We start from the raw sequence: 22113 nt of genomic DNA, 5'->3' as shown, positions 1-22113 counted from the left end.
GCCTGGGACAGCCATGGTGATAAGGACCCTAAAATAAGCTGCAAGGTGCCATTAAGGTTAGGGTTAGGGTAGGGTTACCATTCTGACTGTCATAAAGGCTACAGCTCCAGGGACATTTGGGCTCCAAATGGCATGGCAAGAAGAGCACGGCACTGCAACAGCATTGCTTCTTTCTGCACCTTTCTCATCTGGGTCAGCCATGGTAATAAGGACCCTAAAGTAAGCTGCAAGGTGCCATTTAGGTTAGGGTTAGGGTTACCATTCAGACTGTCATAAAGGCTACAGCTCCAGGGACATTTGCACTGCAAATGGCATGGCAAGAGGAGCACGGCACTGCAACAGCATTGCTTCTTTCTACACCTTTCTCATCTGGGACAGCCATGGTGAGAAGGACCCTAAAATAAGCTGCAAGGTGCCATTTAGGTTAGGGTTACGGTAGGTTTACCATTCTGACTGTCATAAAGGCTACAGCTCCAGGGACATTTGCACTGCAAATGGCATGGCAAGAGGAGCACGGCACTGCAACAGCATTGCTTCTTTCTACACCTTTCTCATCTGGGACAGCCATGGTGAGAAGGACCCTAAAATAAGCTGCAAGGTGCCATTTAGGTTAGGGTTACGGTAGGTTTACCATTCTGACTGTCATAAAGGCTACAGCTCCAGGGACATTTGCACTGCAAATGGCATGGCAAGAGGAGCACGGCACTGCAACAGCATTGCTTCTTTCTACACCTTTCTCATCTGGGACAGCCTTGGTGATAAGGACCCTAAAATAAGCTGCAAGGTGCCATTTAGGTTAGGGTTAGGGTAGGGTTACCATTCTGACTGTCATAAAGGCTACAGCTCCAGGGACATTTGCGCTCCAAATGGCATGCCAAGAGGAGCACGGCACTGCAACAGCATTGCTTCTTACCATACCTTTCTTGTCTGGGCCAGCCATTGTTCTTGGGACATTAGCATCACCTGCGAGGTGCTCTTCTGATTAGGGTTAGGGTGTTGGGTTATGCAAACTGTTCAGAGGTCCATAATAGCTACAGCTCCAACTCCGGGGCAGGAAAGATCACTACAAGGAGAGCCTGGCAGTGTACTGCTGTTATTCTTTCCACAACATTTTCATCTGGACCAGCCATTCTGCTTGGGACTTGAAACTCAGCTCCAAGGTGCCATTTAGATTAGGGTTCGGGTTAGGTTTAGGGTTATGGTTCAGGAACTCACAAAGCCTACATAGACAGGGACACTTGGGTTGCAAAAGTCATGCTGAGTGGAGCACGACACTGCAAAGACATTGCTTGGTCCACACCTTTCTCATCTGGGTCAGCCATCGCGATTAGCACCGTAAAGTAAGCTGCAAGTTGACATTTAGGTTAGGGTTAAGGTTAGGGTTAGGGTTACCATTCAGACTGTCATAAAGGCTACAGCTCCAGGGACATTTGCGCTCCAAATGGCATGCCGAGAGGAGCACGGCACTGCAACAGCATTGCTTCTTACCATACCTTTCTTGCCTGGGACAGCCATGGAGATAAGGACCCTAAAATAAGCTGCAAGGTGCCATTTAGGTTAGGATTAGGGTTACCATTCAGACTGTCTTAAAGGCTACAGCTCCAGGGACATTTGCAATGCAAATAGCATGCCAAGAGGAGCACGGCACTGCAACAGCATTGCTTCTTTCTACACCTTTCTCATCTGGGACAGCCTTGGTGATAAGGACCCTAAACTAAGCTGCAAGGTGCCATTTAGGTTAGGGTTCGGGTTACCATTCTGACTGTCATAAAGGCTACAGCTCCAGGGACATTTGCGCTCCAAATGGCATGCCGAGAGGAGCACAGCACTGCAACATCATTGCTTCTTAATATACCTTTCTTGCCTGGGACAGCCATGGTGATAAGAACCCTAAAATAAGCTGCAAGGTGCCATTTAGGTTAGGGTTAGGGTAGGGTTACCATTCTGACTGTCATAAAGGCTACAGCTCCAGGGACATTTGCGCTCCAAATAGCATGCCAAGAGGAGCACGGCGCTGCAACAGCATTGCTTCTTACCATACCTTTCTTCTCTGGGCCAGCCATTGTTCTTGAGACATTAGCATCAGCTACGAGGTGCTCTTCTGATTAGGGTTAGGGTGTTGGGCTATGCAAACTGTTCAGAGGTCCATAATAGCTACAGCTCCAACTCCGGGGCAGGAAAGATCACTACAAGGAGAGCCTGGCAGTGTACTGCTATTATTCTTTCCACAACATTTTCATCTGGACCAGCCATTCTGCTTGGGACTTGAAACTCAGCTCCAAGGTGCCATTTAGATTAGGGTTCGGGTTAGGTTTAGGGTTATGGTTCAGGAACTCACAAAGCCTACATAGACAGGGACACTTGGGTTGCAAAAGTCACGCTGAGTGGAGCACGACACTGCGAAGACATTGCTTGGTCCACACCTTTCTCATCTGGGACAGCCATGGTGATTAGGACCCGAAAGTAAGCTGCAAGTTGACATTTAGGGGAGGGTTAGGGTTAGTGTTAGGGTTACCATTCAGACTGTCATAAAGGCTACAGCTCCAGGGACATTTGGGCTCCAAATTGCATGCCGAGAGGAGCACGGCACTGCAACAGCATTGCTTCTTTCTACACCTTTCTCATCTGGGACAGCCTTGGTGATAAGGACCCTAAAATAAGCTGCAAGATGCCATTTAGGTTAGGGTTACGGTAGGTTTACCATTCAGACTGTCGTAAAGGCTACAGCTCCAGGGACATTTGCACTGCAAATGGCATGCCGAGAGGAGCACGGCACTGCAACAGCATTGCTTCTTTCTACACCTTTCTCATCTGGGACAGCCTTGGTGATAAGGACCCTAAAATAAGCTGCAAGGTGCCATTTAGGTTAGGGTTAGGGTAGGGTTACCATTCTGACTGTCATAAAGGCTACAGCTCCAGGGACATTTGCACTCCAAATGGCATGCCGAGAGGAGCACGGCACTGCAACAGCATTGCTTCTTACCATACCTTTCTTGTCTGGGCCAGCCATTGTTCTTGGGACATTAGCATCAGCTGCGAGGTGCTCTTCTGATTAGGGTTAGGGTGTTGGGTTATGCAAACTGTTCAGAGGTCCATAATAGCTACAGCTCCAACTCCGAGGCAGGAAAGATCACTACAAGGAGAGCCTGGCAGTGTACTGCTATTATTCTTTCCACAACATTTTCATCTGGACCATCCATTCTGCTTGGGACTTGAAACTCAGCTCCAAGGTGCCATTTAGATTAGGGTTCGGGTTAGGTTTAGGGTTATGGTTCAGGAACTCACAAAGCCTACATAGACAAGGACACTTGGGTTGCAAAAGTCACGCTGAGTGGAGCACGACACTGCGAAGACATTGCTTGGTCCACACCTTTCTCATGTGGGTCAGCCATGGTGATTAGGACCCGAAAGTAAGCTGCAAGGTGCCATTTAGGTCAGGATTAGGGTTAGGGTTAGGGTTACCATTCAGACTGTCATAAAGGCTACAGCTCCAGGGACATTTGGGCTCCAAATGGCATGGCAAGAGGAGCACGGCACTGCAACAGCATTGCTTCTTTCTACACCTTTCTCATCTGGGACAGCCTTGGTGATTAGGACCCTAAACTAAGCTGCAAGGTGCCATTTAGGTTAGGGTTAGGGTTACCATTCTGACTGTCATAAAGGCTACAGCTCCAGGGACATTTGCGCTCCAAATGGCATGCCAAGAGGAGCACGGCACTGCAACAGCATTGCTTCTTAACATACATTTCTTGCCTGGGACAGCCATGGTGATAAGGACCCTAAAATAAGCTGCAAGGTGCCATTAAGGTTAGGGTTAGGGTAGGGTTACCATTCTGACTGTCATAAAGGCTACAGCTCCAGGGACATTTGGGCTCCAAATGGCATGGCAAGAAGAGCACGGCACTGCAACAGCATTGCTTCTTAACATACATTTCTTGCCTGGGACAGCCATGGTGATAAGGACCCTAAAATAAGCTGCAAGGTGCCATTAAGGTTAGGGTTAGGGTAGGGTTACCATTCTGACTGTCATAAAGGCTACAGCTCCAGGGACATTTGGGCTCCAAATGGCATGGCAAGAAGAGCACGGCACTGCAACAGCATTGCTTCTTTCTGCACCTTTCTCATCTGGGTCAGCCATGGTAATAAGGACCCTAAAGTAAGCTGCAAGGTGCCATTTAGGTTAGGGTTAGGGTTACCATTCAGACTGTCATAAAGGCTACAGCTCCAGGGACATTTGCACTGCAAATGGCATGGCAAGAGGAGCACGGCACTGCAACAGCATTGCTTCTTTCTACACCTTTCTCATCTGGGACAGCCATGGTGAGAAGGACCCTAAAATAAGCTGCAAGGTGCCATTTAGGTTAGGGTTACGGTAGGTTTACCATTCTGACTGTCATAAAGGCTACAGCTCCAGGGACATTTGCACTGCAAATGGCATGGCAAGAGGAGCACGGCACTGCAACAGCATTGCTTCTTTCTACACCTTTCTCATCTGGGACAGCCATGGTGAGAAGGACCCTAAAATAAGCTGCAAGGTGCCATTTAGGTTAGGGTTACGGTAGGTTTACCATTCTGACTGTCATAAAGGCTACAGCTCCAGGGACATTTGCACTGCAAATGGCATGGCAAGAGGAGCACGGCACTGCAACAGCATTGCTTCTTTCTACACCTTTCTCATCTGGGACAGCCTTGGTGATAAGGACCCTAAAATAAGCTGCAAGGTGCCATTTAGGTTAGGGTTAGGGTAGGGTTACCATTCTGACTGTCATAAAGGCTACAGCTCCAGGGACATTTGCGCTCCAAATGGCATGCCAAGAGGAGCACGGCACTGCAACAGCATTGCTTCTTACCATACCTTTCTTGTCTGGGCCAGCCATTGTTCTTGGGACATTAGCATCACCTGCGAGGTGCTCTTCTGATTAGGGTTAGGGTGTTGGGTTATGCAAACTGTTCAGAGGTCCATAATAGCTACAGCTCCAACTCCGGGGCAGGAAAGATCACTACAAGGAGAGCCTGGCAGTGTACTGCTGTTATTCTTTCCACAACATTTTCATCTGGACCAGCCATTCTGCTTGGGACTTGAAACTCAGCTCCAAGGTGCCATTTAGATTAGGGTTCGGGTTAGGTTTAGGGTTATGGTTCAGGAACTCACAAAGCCTACATAGACAGGGACACTTGGGTTGCAAAAGTCATGCTGAGTGGAGCACGACACTGCAAAGACATTGCTTGGTCCACACCTTTCTCATCTGGGTCAGCCATCGCGATTAGCACCGTAAAGTAAGCTGCAAGTTGACATTTAGGTTAGGGTTAAGGTTAGGGTTAGGGTTACCATTCAGACTGTCATAAAGGCTACAGCTCCAGGGACATTTGCGCTCCAAATGGCATGCCGAGAGGAGCACGGCACTGCAACAGCATTGCTTCTTACCATACCTTTCTTGCCTGGGACAGCCATGGAGATAAGGACCCTAAAATAAGCTGCAAGGTGCCATTTAGGTTAGGATTAGGGTTACCATTCAGACTGTCTTAAAGGCTACAGCTCCAGGGACATTTGCAATGCAAATAGCATGCCAAGAGGAGCACGGCACTGCAACAGCATTGCTTCTTTCTACACCTTTCTCATCTGGGACAGCCTTGGTGATAAGGACCCTAAACTAAGCTGCAAGGTGCCATTTAGGTTAGGGTTCGGGTTACCATTCTGACTGTCATAAAGGCTACAGCTCCAGGGACATTTGCGCTCCAAATGGCATGCCGAGAGGAGCACAGCACTGCAACATCATTGCTTCTTAATATACCTTTCTTGCCTGGGACAGCCATGGTGATAAGAACCCTAAAATAAGCTGCAAGGTGCCATTTAGGTTAGGGTTAGGGTAGGGTTACCATTCTGACTGTCATAAAGGCTACAGCTCCAGGGACATTTGCGCTCCAAATAGCATGCCAAGAGGAGCACGGCGCTGCAACAGCATTGCTTCTTACCATACCTTTCTTCTCTGGGCCAGCCATTGTTCTTGAGACATTAGCATCAGCTACGAGGTGCTCTTCTGATTAGGGTTAGGGTGTTGGGCTATGCAAACTGTTCAGAGGTCCATAATAGCTACAGCTCCAACTCCGGGGCAGGAAAGATCACTACAAGGAGAGCCTGGCAGTGTACTGCTATTATTCTTTCCACAACATTTTCATCTGGACCAGCCATTCTGCTTGGGACTTGAAACTCAGCTCCAAGGTGCCATTTAGATTAGGGTTCGGGTTAGGTTTAGGGTTATGGTTCAGGAACTCACAAAGCCTACATAGACAGGGACACTTGGGTTGCAAAAGTCACGCTGAGTGGAGCACGACACTGCGAAGACATTGCTTGGTCCACACCTTTCTCATCTGGGACAGCCATGGTGATTAGGACCCGAAAGTAAGCTGCAAGTTGACATTTAGGGGAGGGTTAGGGTTAGTGTTAGGGTTACCATTCAGACTGTCATAAAGGCTACAGCTCCAGGGACATTTGGGCTCCAAATTGCATGCCGAGAGGAGCACGGCACTGCAACAGCATTGCTTCTTTCTACACCTTTCTCATCTGGGACAGCCTTGGTGATAAGGACCCTAAAATAAGCTGCAAGATGCCATTTAGGTTAGGGTTACGGTAGGTTTACCATTCAGACTGTCGTAAAGGCTACAGCTCCAGGGACATTTGCACTGCAAATGGCATGCCGAGAGGAGCACGGCACTGCAACAGCATTGCTTCTTTCTACACCTTTCTCATCTGGGACAGCCTTGGTGATAAGGACCCTAAAATAAGCTGCAAGGTGCCATTTAGGTTAGGGTTAGGGTAGGGTTACCATTCTGACTGTCATAAAGGCTACAGCTCCAGGGACATTTGCACTCCAAATGGCATGCCGAGAGGAGCACGGCACTGCAACAGCATTGCTTCTTACCATACCTTTCTTGTCTGGGCCAGCCATTGTTCTTGGGACATTAGCATCAGCTGCGAGGTGCTCTTCTGATTAGGGTTAGGGTGTTGGGTTATGCAAACTGTTCAGAGGTCCATAATAGCTACAGCTCCAACTCCGAGGCAGGAAAGATCACTACAAGGAGAGCCTGGCAGTGTACTGCTATTATTCTTTCCACAACATTTTCATCTGGACCATCCATTCTGCTTGGGACTTGAAACTCAGCTCCAAGGTGCCATTTAGATTAGGGTTCGGGTTAGGTTTAGGGTTATGGTTCAGGAACTCACAAAGCCTACATAGACAAGGACACTTGGGTTGCAAAAGTCACGCTGAGTGGAGCACGACACTGCGAAGACATTGCTTGGTCCACACCTTTCTCATGTGGGTCAGCCATGGTGATTAGGACCCGAAAGTAAGCTGCAAGGTGCCATTTAGGTCAGGATTAGGGTTAGGGTTAGGGTTACCATTCAGACTGTCATAAAGGCTACAGCTCCAGGGACATTTGGGCTCCAAATGGCATGGCAAGAGGAGCACGGCACTGCAACAGCATTGCTTCTTTCTACACCTTTCTCATCTGGGACAGCCATGGTAATAAGGACCCTAAACTAAGCTGCAAGGTGCCATTTAGGTTAGGGTTAGGGTTACCATTCAGGCTGTCATAAAGGCTACAGCTCCAGGGACATTTGCACTGCAAATGGCATGCCAAGAGGAGCACGGCACTGCAACAGCATTGCTTCTTTCTACACCTATCTCATCTGGGACAGCCTTGGTGATAAGGACCCTAAAGTAACCTGCAAGGTGCCATTTAGGTTAGGTTTAGGGTAGGGTTACCATTCTGACTGTCATAAAGGCTACAGCTCCAGGGACATTTGCGCTCCAAATGGCATGCCGAGAGGAGCACGGCACTGCAACAGCATTGCTTCTTACCATACCTTTCTTGCCTGGGACAGCCATGGTGATAAGGACCCTAAAATAAGCTGCAAGGTGCCATTTAGGTTAGGGTTAGGGTAGGGTTACCATTCAGACTGTCATAAAGGCTACAGCTCCAGGGACATTTGCACTGCAAATGGCATGGCAAGAGGAGCACGGCACTGCAACAGCATTGCTTCTTTCTGTACCTTTCTCATCTGGGACAGCCTTGGTGATAAGGACCCTAAAATAAGCTGCAAGGTGCCATTTAGGTTAGGGTTAGGGTTACCATTCAGACTGTCATTAAGGCTACAGCTCCAGGGACATTTGTGCTCCAAATGGCATGCCAAGAGGAGCACGGCACTGCAACAGCATTGCTTCTTACCATACCTTTCTTGCCTGGGACAGCCATGGTGATAAGGACCCTAAAATAAGCTGCAAGGTGCCATTTAGGTTACGGTTAGGGAAGGGTAACCATTCTGACTGTCATAAAGGCTACAGCTCTAGGGACATTTGCACTGCAAATGGCATGCCAAGAGGAGCACGGCACTGCAACAGCATTGCTTCTTTCTACACCTTTCTCATCTGGGACAGCCTTGGTGATAAGGACCCTAAAATAAGCTGCAAGGTGCCATTAAGGTTAGGGTTAGGGTAGGGTTACCATTCTGACTGTCATAAAGGCTACAGCTCCAGGGACATTTGCGCTCCAAATGGCATGCCAAGAGGAGCACGGCACTGCAACAGCATTGCTTCTTACCATACCTTTCTTGCCTGGGACAGCCATTGTTCTTGGGACATTAGCATCACCTGCGAGGTGCTCTTCTGATTAGGGTTAGGGTGTTGGGTTATGCAAACTGTTCAGAGGTCCATAATAGCTACAGCTCCAACTCCGGGGCAGGAAAGATCACTACAAGGAGAGCCTGGCAGTGTACTGCTATTATTCTTTCCACAACATTTTCATCTGGACCAGCCATTCTGCTTGGGACTTGAAACTCAGCTCCAAGGTGCCATTTAGATTAGGGTTCGGGTTAGGTTTAGGGTTATGGTTCAGGAACTCACAAAGCCTACATAGACAAGGACACTTGGGTTGCAAAAGACACGCTGAGTGGAGCACGACACTGCGAAGACATTGCTTGGTCCACACCTTTCTCATCTGGGTCAGCCATGGTGATTAGGACCCGAAAGTAAGCTGCAAGTTGATATTTAGGGCAGGGTTAGGGTTAGTGTTAGGGTTACCATTCAGACTGTCATAAAGGCTGCAGCTCCAGGTACATTTGGGCTCCAAATGGCATGGCAAGAAGAGCACGGCACTGCAACAGCATGGCTTCTTTCTACACCTTTCTCATCTGGGACAGCCATGGTGATAAGGACCCTAAAGTAAGCTGCAAGGTGCCATTTAGGTTAGGGTTAGGGTTACCATTCAGACTGTCATAAAGGCTACAGCTCCAGGGACATTTGCACTGCAAATGGCATGGCAAGAGGAGCACGGCACTGCAACAGCATTGCTTCTTTCTACACCTTTCTCATCTGGGACAGCCTTGGTGATAAGGACCCTAAAATAAGCTGCAAGGTGCCATTTAGGTCAGGGTTACGGTAGGTTTACCATTCTGACTGTCATAAAGGCTATAGCTCCAGGGACATTTGCACTGCAAATGGCATGGCAAGAGGAGCACAGCACTGCAACAGCATTGCTTCTTTCTACACCTTTCTCATCTGGGACAGCCTTGGTGATAAGGACCCTAAAATAAGCTGCAAGGTGCCATTAAGGATAGGGTTAGGGTAGGGTTACCATTCTGACTGTCATAAAGGCTACAGCTCCAGGGACATTTGCGCTCCAAATGGCATGCCAAGAGGAGCACGGCACTGCAACAGCATTGCTTCTTACCATACCTTTCTTGTCTGGGCCAGCCATTGTTCTTGGGACATTAGCATCACCTGAGAAGTGCTCTTCTGATTAGGGTTAGGGTGTTGGGTTATGCAAACTGTTCAGAGGTCCATAATAGCTACAGCTCCAACTCCGGGGCAGGAAAGATCACTACAAGGAGAGCCTGGCAGTGTACTGCTATTATTCTTTCCACAACATTTTCATCTGGACCAGCCATTCTGCTTGGGACTTGAAACTCAGCTCCAAGGTGCCATTTAGATTAGGGTTCGGGTTAGGTTTAGGGTTACGGTTCAGGAACTCACAAAGCCTACATAGACAAGGACACTTGGGTTGCAAAAGGCACGCTGAGTGGAGCACGACACTGCGAAGACATTGCTTGGTCCACACCTTTCTCATCTGGGTCAGCCATGGTGATTAGGCCCCGAAAGTAAGCTGCAAGTTGATATTTAGGGTAGGCTTAGGGTTAGTGTTAGGGTTACCATTCAGACTGTCATAAAGGCTACAGCTCCAGGGACATTTGCACTGCAAATGGCATGCCAAGAGGAGCACGGCACTGCAACAGCATTGCTTCTTTCTACACCTTTCTCATCTGGGACAGCCTTGGTGATAAGGACCCTAAAATAAGCTGCAAGGCGCCATTTAGGTTAGGGTTACGGTAGGTTTACCATTCTGACTGTCATAAAGGCTACAGCTCCAGGGACATTTGTACTGCAAATGGCATGCCAAGAGGAGCACGGCACTGCAACAGCATTGCTTCTTTCTACACCTTTCTCATCTGGGACAGCCTTGGTGATAAGGACCCTAAAATAAGCTGCAAGGTGCCATTTAGGTTAGGGTTAGGGTAGGGTTACCATTCTGACTGTCATAAAGGCTACAGCTCCAGGGACATTTGCGCTCCAAATGGCATGCCAAGAGGAGCACGGCACTGCAACAGCATTGCTTCTTACCATACCTTTCTTGCCTGGGACAGCCATGGTGATAAGGACCCTAAAATAAGCTGCAAGGTGCCATTTAGGTTAGGGTTAGGGTAGGGTTACCATTCTGACTGTCATAAAGGCTACAGCTCCAGGGGCATTTGCACTGCAAATGGCATGCCAAGAGGAGCACGCACTGCAACAGCATTGCTTCTTTATACACCTTTCTCATCTGGGACAGCCTTGGTGATAAGGACCCTAAAATAAGCTGCAAGTTGCCATTTAGGTTAGGGTTAGGGTAGGGTTACCATTCTGACTGTCATAAAGGCTACAGCTCCAGGGACATTTGCACTGCAAATGGCATGCCCAGAGGAGCACGGCACTGCAACAGCATTGCTTCTTACCATACCTTTCTTGCCTGGGACAGCCATGGTGATAAGGACCCTAAAATAAGCTGCAAGGTGCCATTTAGGTCAGGGTTACGGTAGGTTTACCATTCTGACTGTCATAAAGGCTATAGCTCCAGGGACATTTGCACTGCAAATGGCATGGCAAGAGGAGCACAGCACTGCAACAGCATTGCTTCTTTCTAGACCTTTCTCATCTGGGACAGCCTTGGTGATAAGGACCCTAAAATAAGCTGCAAGGTGCCATTAAGGATAGGGTTAGGGTAGGGTTACCATTCTGACTGTCATAAAGGCTACAGCTCCAGGGACATTTGCGCTCCAAATGGCATGCCAAGAGGAGCACGGCACTGCAACAGCATTGCTTCTTACCATACCTTTCTTGTCTGGGCCAGCCATTGTTCTTGGGACATTAGCATCACCTGAGAAGTGCTCTTCTGATTAGGGTTAGGGTGTTGGGTTATGCAAACTGTTCAGAGGTCCATAATAGCTACAGCTCCAACTCCGAGGCAGGAAAGATCACTATAAGGAGAGCCTGGCTGTGAACTGCTATTATTCTTTCCACAACATTTTCATCTGGACCAGCCATTCTGCTTGGGACTTGAAACTCAGCTCCAAGGTGCCATTTAGATTAGGGTTCGGGTTAGGTTTAGGGTTATGGTTCAGGAACTCACAAAGCCTACATAGAAAAGGACACTTGGGTTGCAAAAGTCACGCTGAGTGGAGCACGACACTGCGAAGACATTGCTTGGTCCACACCTTTCTCATCTGGGTCAGCCATGGTGATTAGGACCCGAAAGTAAGCTGCTAGTTGACATTTAGGGTAGGGTTAGGGTTAGTGTTAGGGTTACCATTCAGACTGTCATAAAGGCTACAGCTCCAGGGACATTTGCGCTCCAAATGGCATGCCGAGAGGAGCACGGCACTGCAACAGCATTGCTTCTTTTTACACCTTTCTCATCTGGGACGGCCTTGGTGATAAGGACCCTAAACTAAGCTGCAAGGTGCCATTTAGGTTAGGGTTAGGGTTACCATTCTGACTGTCATAAAGGCTACAGCTCCAGGGACATTTGTGCTCCAAATGGTATGCCAAGAGGAGCACAGCACTGCAACAGCATTGCTTCTTACCATATCTTTCTTGCCTGGGACAGCCATTGTTCTTGGGACATTAGCATCACCTGCGAGGTGCTCTTCTGATTAGGGTTAGGGTGTTGGGTTATGCAAACTGTTCAGAGGTCCATAATAGCTACAGCTCCAACTCCGGGGCAGGAAAGATCACTACAAGGAGAGCCTGGCAGTGTACTGCTATTATTCTTTCCACAACATTTTCATCTGGACCAGCCATTCTGCTTGGGACTTGAAACTCAGCTCCAAGGAGCCATTTAGATTAGGGTTCGGGTTAGGTTTAGGGTTATGGTTCAGGAACTCACAAAGCCTACATAGACAGGGACAGTTGGTTTGCAAAAGTCATGCTGAGTGGAGCACGACACTGCGAAGACATTGCTTGGTCCACACCTTTCTCATCTGGGTCAGCCATGGCGATTAGCACCGTAAAGTAAGCTGCAAGTTGACATTTAGGTTAGGGTTAGGGTTAGGGTTAGGGTTACCATTCAGACTGTCATAAAGGCTACAGCTCCAGGGACATTTGCACTGCAAATGGCATGGCAAGAGGAGCACGGCACTGCAACAGCATTGCTTCTTTCTACACCTTTCTCATCTGGGACAGCCTTGGTGATTAGGACCCTAAACTAAGCTGCAAGGTGCCATTTAGGTTAGGGTTAGGGTTACCATTCTGACTCTCATAAAGGCTACAGCTCCAGGGACATTTGCGCTCCAAATGGCATGCCAAGAGGAGCACGGCACTGCAACAGCATTGCTTCTTAACATACATTTCTTGCCTGGGACAGCCATGGTGATAAGGACCCTAAAATAAGCTGCAAGGTGCCATTAAGGTTAGGGTTAGGGTAGGGTTACCATTCTGACTGTCATAAAGGCTACAGCTCCAGGGACATTTGGGCTCCAAATGGCATGGCAAGAAGAGCACGGCACTGCAACAGCATTGCTTCTTAACATACATTTCTTGCCTGGGACAGCCATGGTGATAAGGACCCTAAAATAAGCTGCAAGGTGCCATTAAGGTTAGGGTTAGGGTAGGGTTACCATTCTGACTGTCATAAAGGCTACAGCTCCAGGGACATTTGGGCTCCAAATGGCATGGCAAGAAGAGCACGGCACTGCAACAGCATTGCTTCTTTCTGCACCTTTCTCATCTGGGTCAGCCATGGTAATAAGGACCCTAAAGTAAGCTGCAAGGTGCCATTTAGGTTAGGGTTAGGGTTACCATTCAGACTGTCATAAAGGCTACAGCTCCAGGGACATTTGCACTGCAAATGGCATGGCAAGAGGAGCACGGCACTGCAACAGCATTGCTTCTTTCTACACCTTTCTCATCTGGGACAGCCATGGTGAGAAGGACCCTAAAATAAGCTGCAAGGTGCCATTTAGGTTAGGGTTACGGTAGGTTTACCATTCTGACTGTCATAAAGGCTACAGCTCCAGGGACATTTGCACTGCAAATGGCATGGCAAGAGGAGCACGGCACTGCAACAGCATTGCTTCTTTCTACACCTTTCTCATCTGGGACAGCCATGGTGAGAAGGACCCTAAAATAAGCTGCAAGGTGCCATTTAGGTTAGGGTTACGGTAGGTTTACCATTCTGACTGTCATAAAGGCTACAGCTCCAGGGACATTTGCACTGCAAATGGCATGGCAAGAGGAGCACGGCACTGCAACAGCATTGCTTCTTTCTACACCTTTCTCATCTGGGACAGCCTTGGTGATAAGGACCCTAAAATAAGCTGCAAGGTGCCATTTAGGTTAGGGTTAGGGTAGGGTTACCATTCTGACTGTCATAAAGGCTACAGCTCCAGGGACATTTGCGCTCCAAATGGCATGCCAAGAGGAGCACGGCACTGCAACAGCATTGCTTCTTACCATACCTTTCTTGTCTGGGCCAGCCATTGTTCTTGGGACATTAGCATCACCTGCGAGGTGCTCTTCTGATTAGGGTTAGGGTGTTGGGTTATGCAAACTGTTCAGAGGTCCATAATAGCTACAGCTCCAACTCCGGGGCAGGAAAGATCACTACAAGGAGAGCCTGGCAGTGTACTGCTGTTATTCTTTCCACAACATTTTCATCTGGACCAGCCATTCTGCTTGGGACTTGAAACTCAGCTCCAAGGTGCCATTTAGATTAGGGTTCGGGTTAGGTTTAGGGTTATGGTTCAGGAACTCACAAAGCCTACATAGACAGGGACACTTGGGTTGCAAAAGTCATGCTGAGTGGAGCACGACACTGCAAAGACATTGCTTGGTCCACACCTTTCTCATCTGGGTCAGCCATCGCGATTAGCACCGTAAAGTAAGCTGCAAGTTGACATTTAGGTTAGGGTTAAGGTTAGGGTTAGGGTTACCATTCAGACTGTCATAAAGGCTACAGCTCCAGGGACATTTGCGCTCCAAATGGCATGCCGAGAGGAGCACGGCACTGCAACAGCATTGCTTCTTACCATACCTTTCTTGCCTGGGACAGCCATGGAGATAAGGACCCTAAAATAAGCTGCAAGGTGCCATTTAGGTTAGGATTAGGGTTACCATTCAGACTGTCTTAAAGGCTACAGCTCCAGGGACATTTGCAATGCAAATAGCATGCCAAGAGGAGCACGGCACTGCAACAGCATTGCTTCTTTCTACACCTTTCTCATCTGGGACAGCCTTGGTGATAAGGACCCTAAACTAAGCTGCAAGGTGCCATTTAGGTTAGGGTTCGGGTTACCATTCTGACTGTCATAAAGGCTACAGCTCCAGGGACATTTGCGCTCCAAATGGCATGCCGAGAGGAGCACAGCACTGCAACATCATTGCTTCTTAATATACCTTTCTTGCCTGGGACAGCCATGGTGATAAGAACCCTAAAATAAGCTGCAAGGTGCCATTTAGGTTAGGGTTAGGGTAGGGTTACCATTCTGACTGTCATAAAGGCTACAGCTCCAGGGACATTTGCGCTCCAAATAGCATGCCAAGAGGAGCACGGCGCTGCAACAGCATTGCTTCTTACCATACCTTTCTTCTCTGGGCCAGCCATTGTTCTTGAGACATTAGCATCAGCTACGAGGTGCTCTTCTGATTAGGGTTAGGGTGTTGGGCTATGCAAACTGTTCAGAGGTCCATAATAGCTACAGCTCCAACTCCGGGGCAGGAAAGATCACTACAAGGAGAGCCTGGCAGTGTACTGCTATTATTCTTTCCACAACATTTTCATCTGGACCAGCCATTCTGCTTGGGACTTGAAACTCAGCTCCAAGGTGCCATTTAGATTAGGGTTCGGGTTAGGTTTAGGGTTATGGTTCAGGAACTCACAAAGCCTACATAGACAGGGACACTTGGGTTGCAAAAGTCACGCTGAGTGGAGCACGACACTGCGAAGACATTGCTTGGTCCACACCTTTCTCATCTGGGACAGCCATGGTGATTAGGACCCGAAAGTAAGCTGCAAGTTGACATTTAGGGGAGGGTTAGGGTTAGTGTTAGGGTTACCATTCAGACTGTCATAAAGGCTACAGCTCCAGGGACATTTGGGCTCCAAATTGCATGCCGAGAGGAGCACGGCACTGCAACAGCATTGCTTCTTTCTACACCTTTCTCATCTGGGACAGCCTTGGTGATAAGGACCCTAAAATAAGCTGCAAGATGCCATTTAGGTTAGGGTTACGGTAGGTTTACCATTCAGACTGTCGTAAAGGCTACAGCTCCAGGGACATTTGCACTGCAAATGGCATGCCGAGAGGAGCACGGCACTGCAACAGCATTGCTTCTTTCTACACCTTTCTCATCTGGGACAGCCTTGGTGATAAGGACCCTAAAATAAGCTGCAAGGTGCCATTTAGGTTAGGGTTAGGGTAGGGTTACCATTCTGACTGTCATAAAGGCTACAGCTCCAGGGACATTTGCACTCCAAATGGCATGCCGAGAGGAGCACGGCACTGCAACAGCATTGCTTCTTACCATACCTTTCTTGTCTGGGCCAGCCATTGTTCTTGGGACATTAGCATCAGCTGCGAGGTGCTCTTCTGATTAGGGTTAGGGTGTTGGGTTATGCAAACTGTTCAGAGGTCCATAATAGCTACAGCTCCAACTCCGAGGCAGGAAAGATCACTACAAGGAGAGCCTGGCAGTGTACTGCTATTATTCTTTCCACAACATTTTCATCTGGACCATCCATTCTGCTTGGGACTTGAAACTCAGCTCCAAGGTGCCATTTAGATTAGGGTTCGGGTTAGGTTTAGGGTTATGGTTCAGGAACTCACAAAGCCTACATAGACAAGGACACTTGGGTTGCAAAAGTCACGCTGAGTGGAGCACGACACTGCGAAGACATTGCTTGGTCCACACCTTTCTCATGTGGGTCAGCCATGGTGATTAGGACCCGAAAGTAAGCTGCAAGGTGCCATTTAGGTCAGGATTAGGGTTAGGGTTAGGGTTACCATTCAGACTGTCATAAAGGCTACAGCTCCAGGGACATTTGGGCTCCAAATGGCATGGCAAGAGGAGCACGGCACTGCAACAGCATTGCTTCTTTCTACACCTTTCTCATCTGGGACAGCCATGGTAATAAGGACCCTAAACTAAGCTGCAAGGTGCCATTTAGGTTAGGGTTAGGGTTACCATTCAGGCTGTCATAAAGGCTACAGCTCCAGGGACATTTGCACTGCAAATGGCATGCCAAGAGGAGCACGGCACTGCAACAGCATTGCTTCTTTCTACACCTATCTCATCTGGGACAGCCTTGGTGATAAGGACCCTAAAGTAACCTGCAAGGTGCCATTTAGGTTAGGTTTAGGGTAGGGTTACCATTCTGACTGTCATAAAGGCTACAGCTCCAGGGACATTTGCGCTCCAAATGGCATGCCGAGAGGAGCACGGCACTGCAACAGCATTGCTTCTTACCATACCTTTCTTGCCTGGGACAGCCATGGTGATAAGGACCCTAAAATAAGCTGCAAGGTGCCATTAAGGTTAGGGTTAGGGTAGGGTTACCATTCAGACTGTCATAAAGGCTACAGCTCCAGGGACATTTGCACTGCAAATGGCATGGCAAGAGGAGCACGGCACTGCAACAGCATTGCTTCTTTCTGTACCTTTCTCATCTGGGACAGCCTTGGTGATAAGGACCCTAAAATAAGCTGCAAGGTGCCATTTAGGTTAGGGTTACGGTAGGTTTACCATTCTGACTGTCATAAAGGCTACAGCTCCAGGGACATTTGCACTGCAAATGGCATGCCAAGAGGAGCACGGCACTGCAATAGCATTGCTTCTTACCATACCTTTCTTGTCTGGGCCAGCCATTGTTCTTGGGACATTAGCATCAGCTGCGAGGTGCTCTTCTGATTAGGGTTAGGGTGTTAGGTTATGGAAACTGTTCAGAGGTCCATAATAGCGACAGCTCCAACTCCGGGGCAGGAAAGATCACTACAAGGAGAGACTGGCAGTGTACTGCTATTATTCTTTCCACAACATTTTCATCTGGACCAGCCATTCTGCTTGGGACTTGAAACTCAGCTCCAAGGTGCCATTTAGATTAGGGTTCGGGTTAGGTTTAGGGTTATGGTTCAGGAAGTCACAAAGCCTACATAGACAAGGACACTTGGGTTGCAAAAGTCACGCTGAGTGGAGCACGACACTGCGAAGACATTGCTTGGTCCACACCTTTCTCATCTGGGTCAGCCATGGTGATTAGGACCCGAAAGTAAGCTGCAAGTTGATATTTAGCGTATGGTTAGTGTTAGGGTTAGGCTTACCATTCAGACTGTCATAAAGGCTACAGCTCCAGGGACATTTGGGCTCCAAATGGCATGGCAAGAGGAGCACGGCACTGCAACAGCATTGCTTCTTTCTACACCTTTCTCATCTGGGACAGCCATGGTAATAAGGACCCTAAACTAAGCTGCAAGGTGCCATTTAGGTTAGGGTTAGGGTTACCATTCAGACTGTCATAAAGGCTACAGCTCCAGGGACATTTGCACTGCAAATGGCATGGCAAGAGGAGCACGGCACTGCAACAGCATTGCTTCTTTCTACACCTTTCTCATCTGGGACAGCCTTGGTGATAAGGACCCTAAACTAAGCTGCAAGGTGCCATTTAGGTTAGGGTTAGGGTAGGGTTACCATTCTGACTGTCATAAAGGCTACAGCTCCAGGGACATTTGCGCTCCAAATGGCATGCTGAGAGGAGCACGGCACTGCAACAGCATTGCTTCTTACCATACCTTTCTTGTCTGGGCCAGCCATAGTTCTTGGGACATTAGCATCAGCTGCGAGGTGCTCTTCTGATTAGGGTTAGGGTGTTGGGTTATGCAAACTGTTCAGAGGTCCATAATAGCTACAGCTCCAACTCCGAGGCAGGAAAGATCACTACAAGGAGAGCCTGGCAGTGTACTGCTGTTATTCTTTCCACAACATTTTCATCTGGACCAGCCATTCTGCTTGGGGCTTGAAACTCAGCTCCAAGGTGCCATTTAGATTAGGGTTCGGGTTAGGTTTAGGGTTATGGTTCAGGAAGTCACAAAGCCTACATAGACAAGGACACTTGGGTTGCAAAAGTCACGCTGAGTGGAGCACGACACTGCAAAGACATTGCTTGGTCCACACCTTTCTCATCTGGGTCAGCCATGGCGATTAGCACCGTAAAGTAAGCTGCACGTTGACATTTAGGTTAGGGTTAGGGTTAGGGTTAGGGTTACCATTCAGACTGCCATAAAGGCTACAGCTCCAGGAACATTTGCACTGCAAATGGCATGGCAAGAGGAGCACGGCACTGCAACAGCATTGCTTCTTTCTACACCTTTCTCATCTGGGACAGCCATGGTAATAAGGACCCTAAACTAAGCTGCAAGGTGCCATTTAGGTTAGGGTTAGGGTTACCATTCAGACTGTCATAAAGACTACAGCTCCAGGGACATTTGCACTGCAAATGGCATGGCAAGAGGAGCACGGCACTGCAACAGCATTGCTTCTTTCTACACCTTTCTCATCTGGGACAGCCTTGGTGATAAGGACCCTAAAATAAGCTGCAAGGTGCCATTTAGGTTAGGGTTAGGGTAGGGTTACCATTCTGACTGTCATAAAGGCTACAGCTCCAGGGACATTTGCACTCCAAATGGCATGCCGAGAGGAGCACGGCACTGCAACAGCATTGCTTCTTACCATACCTTTCTTGTCTGGGCCAGCCATTGTTCTTGGGACATTAGCATCAGCTGCGAGGTGCTCTTCTGATTAGGGTTAGGGTGTTGGGTTATGCAAACTGTTCAGAGGTCCATAATAGCTACAGCTCCAACTCCGAGGCAGGAAAGATCACTACAAGGAGAGCCTGGCAGTGTACTGCTATTATTCTTTCCACAACATTTTCATCTGGACCATCCATTCTGCTTGGGACTTGAAACTCAGCTCCAAGGTGCCATTTAGATTAGGGTTCGGGTTAGGTTTAGGGTTATGGTTCAGGAACTCACAAAGCCTACATAGACAAGGACACTTGGGTTGCAAAAGTCACGCTGAGTGGAGCACGACACTGCGAAGACATTGCTTGGTCCACACCTTTCTCATGTGGGTCAGCCATGGTGATTAGGACCCGAAAGTAAGCTGCAAGGTGCCATTTAGGTCAGGATTAGGGTTAGGGTTAGGGTTACCATTCAGACTGTCATAAAGGCTACAGCTCTAGGGACATTTGCACTGCAAATGGCATGCCAAGAGGAGCACGGCACTGCAACAGCATTGCTTCTTTCTACACCTTTCTCATCTGGGACAGCCATGGTAATAAGGACCCTAAACTAAGCTGCAAGGTGCCATTTAGGTTAGGGTTAGGGTTACCATTCAGGCTGTCATAAAGGCTACAGCTCCAGGGACATTTGCACTGCAAATGGCATGGCAAGAGGAGCACGGCACTGCAACAGCATTGCTTCTTACCATACCTTTCTTGCCTGGGACAGCCATGGTGATAAGGACCCTAAAATAAGCTGCAAGGTGCCATTTAGGTTAGGGTTAGGGTAGGGTTACCATTCTGACTGTCATAAAGGCTACAGCTCCAGGGACATTTGCGCTCCAAATGGCATGCCGAGAGGAGCACGGCACTGCAACAGCATTGCTTCTTACCATACCTTTCTTGCCTGGGACAGCCATGGTGATAAGGACCCTAAAATAAGCTGCAAGGTGCCATTTAGGTTAGGGTTAGGGTAGGGTTACCATTCAGACTGTCATAAAGGCTACAGCTCCAGGGACATTTGCACTGCAAATGGCATGGCAAGAGGAGCACGGCACTGCAACAGCATTGCTTCTTTCTGTACCTTTCTCATCTGGGACAGCCTTGGTGATAAGGACCCTAAAATAAGCTGCAAGGTGCCATTTAGGTTAGGGTTACGGTAGGTTTACCATTCTGACTGTCATAAAGGCTACAGCTCCAGGGACATTTGCACTGCAAATGGCATGCCAAGAGGAGCACGGCACTGCAATAGCATTGCTTCTTACCATACCTTTCTTGTCTGGGCCAGCCATTGTTCTTGGGACATTAGCATCAGCTGCGAGGTGCTCTTCTGATTAGGGTTAGGGTGTTAGGTTATGGAAACTGTTCAGAGGTCCATAATAGCTACAGCTCCAACTCCGGGGCAGGAAAGATCACTACAAGGAGAGACTGGCAGTGTACTGCTATTATTCTTTCCACAACATTTTCATCTGGACCAGCCATTCTGCTTGGGACTTGAAACTCAGCTCCAAGGTGCCATTTAGATTAGGGTTCGGGTTAGGTTTAGGGTTATGGTTCAGGAAGTCACAAAGCCTACATAGACAAGGACACTTGGGTTGCAAAAGTCACGCTGAGTGGAGCACGACACTGCAAAGACATTGCTTGGTCCACACCTTTCTCATCTGGGTCAGCCATGGCGATTAGCACCGTAAAGTAAGCTGCACGTTGACATTTAGGTTAGGGTTAGGGTTAGGGTTAGGGTTACCATTCAGACTGCCATAAAGGCTACAGCTCCAGGAACATTTGCACTGCAAATGGCATGGCAAGAGGAGCACGGCACTGCAACAGCATTGCTTCTTTCTACACCTTTCTCATCTGGGACAGCCATGGTAATAAGGACCCTAAACTAAGCTGCAAGGTGCCATTTAGGTTAGGGTTAGGGTTACCATTCAGACTGTCATAAAGGCTACAGCTCCAGGGACATTTGCACTGCAAATGGCATGGCAAGAGGAGCACGGCACTGCAACAGCATTGCTTCTTTCTACACCTTTCTCATCTGGGACAGCCTTGGTGATAAGGACCCTAAAATAAGCTGCAAGGTGCCATTTAGGTTAGGTTTAGGGTAGGGTTACCATTCTGACTGTCATAAAGGCTACAGCTCCAGGGACATTTGCGCTCCAAATGGCATGCTGAGAGGAGCACGGCACTGCAACAGCATTGCTTCTTACCATACCTTTCTTGTCTGGGCCAGCCATAGTTCTTGGGACATTAGCATCAGCTGCGAGGTGCTCTTCTGATTAGGGTTAGGGTGTTGGGTTATGCAAACTGTTCAGAGGTCCATAATAGCTACAGCTCCAACTCCGAGGCAGGAAAGATCACTACAAGGAGAGCCTGGCAGTGTACTGCTGTTATTCTTTCCACAACATTTTCATCTGGACCAGCCATTCTGCTTGGGGATTGAAACTCAGCTCCAAGGTGCCATTTAGATTAGGGTTCGGGTTAGGTTTAGGGTTATGGTTCAGGAACTCACAAAGCCTACATAGACAGGGACACTTGGGTTGCAAAAGTCACGCTGAGTGGAGCACGACACTGCGAAGACATTGCTTGGTCCACACCTTTCTCATGTGGGTCAGCCATGGTGATTAGGACCCGAAAGTAAGCTGCAAGTTGATATTTAGCGTAGGGTTAGGGTTAGAGTTAGGGTTACAATTCAGACTGTCATAAAGGCTACAGCTCCAGGGACATTTGGGCTCCAAATGGCATGGCAAGAGGAGC

The sequence above is a fragment of the Lathamus discolor genome, chromosome 1, assembly GCF_037157495.1.
Source record: "Lathamus discolor isolate bLatDis1 chromosome 1, bLatDis1.hap1, whole genome shotgun sequence".
Taxonomy (NCBI): Eukaryota; Metazoa; Chordata; class Aves; order Psittaciformes; family Psittacidae; genus Lathamus; species Lathamus discolor.
Note: the sequence above shows the minus strand (reverse complement) of the source record.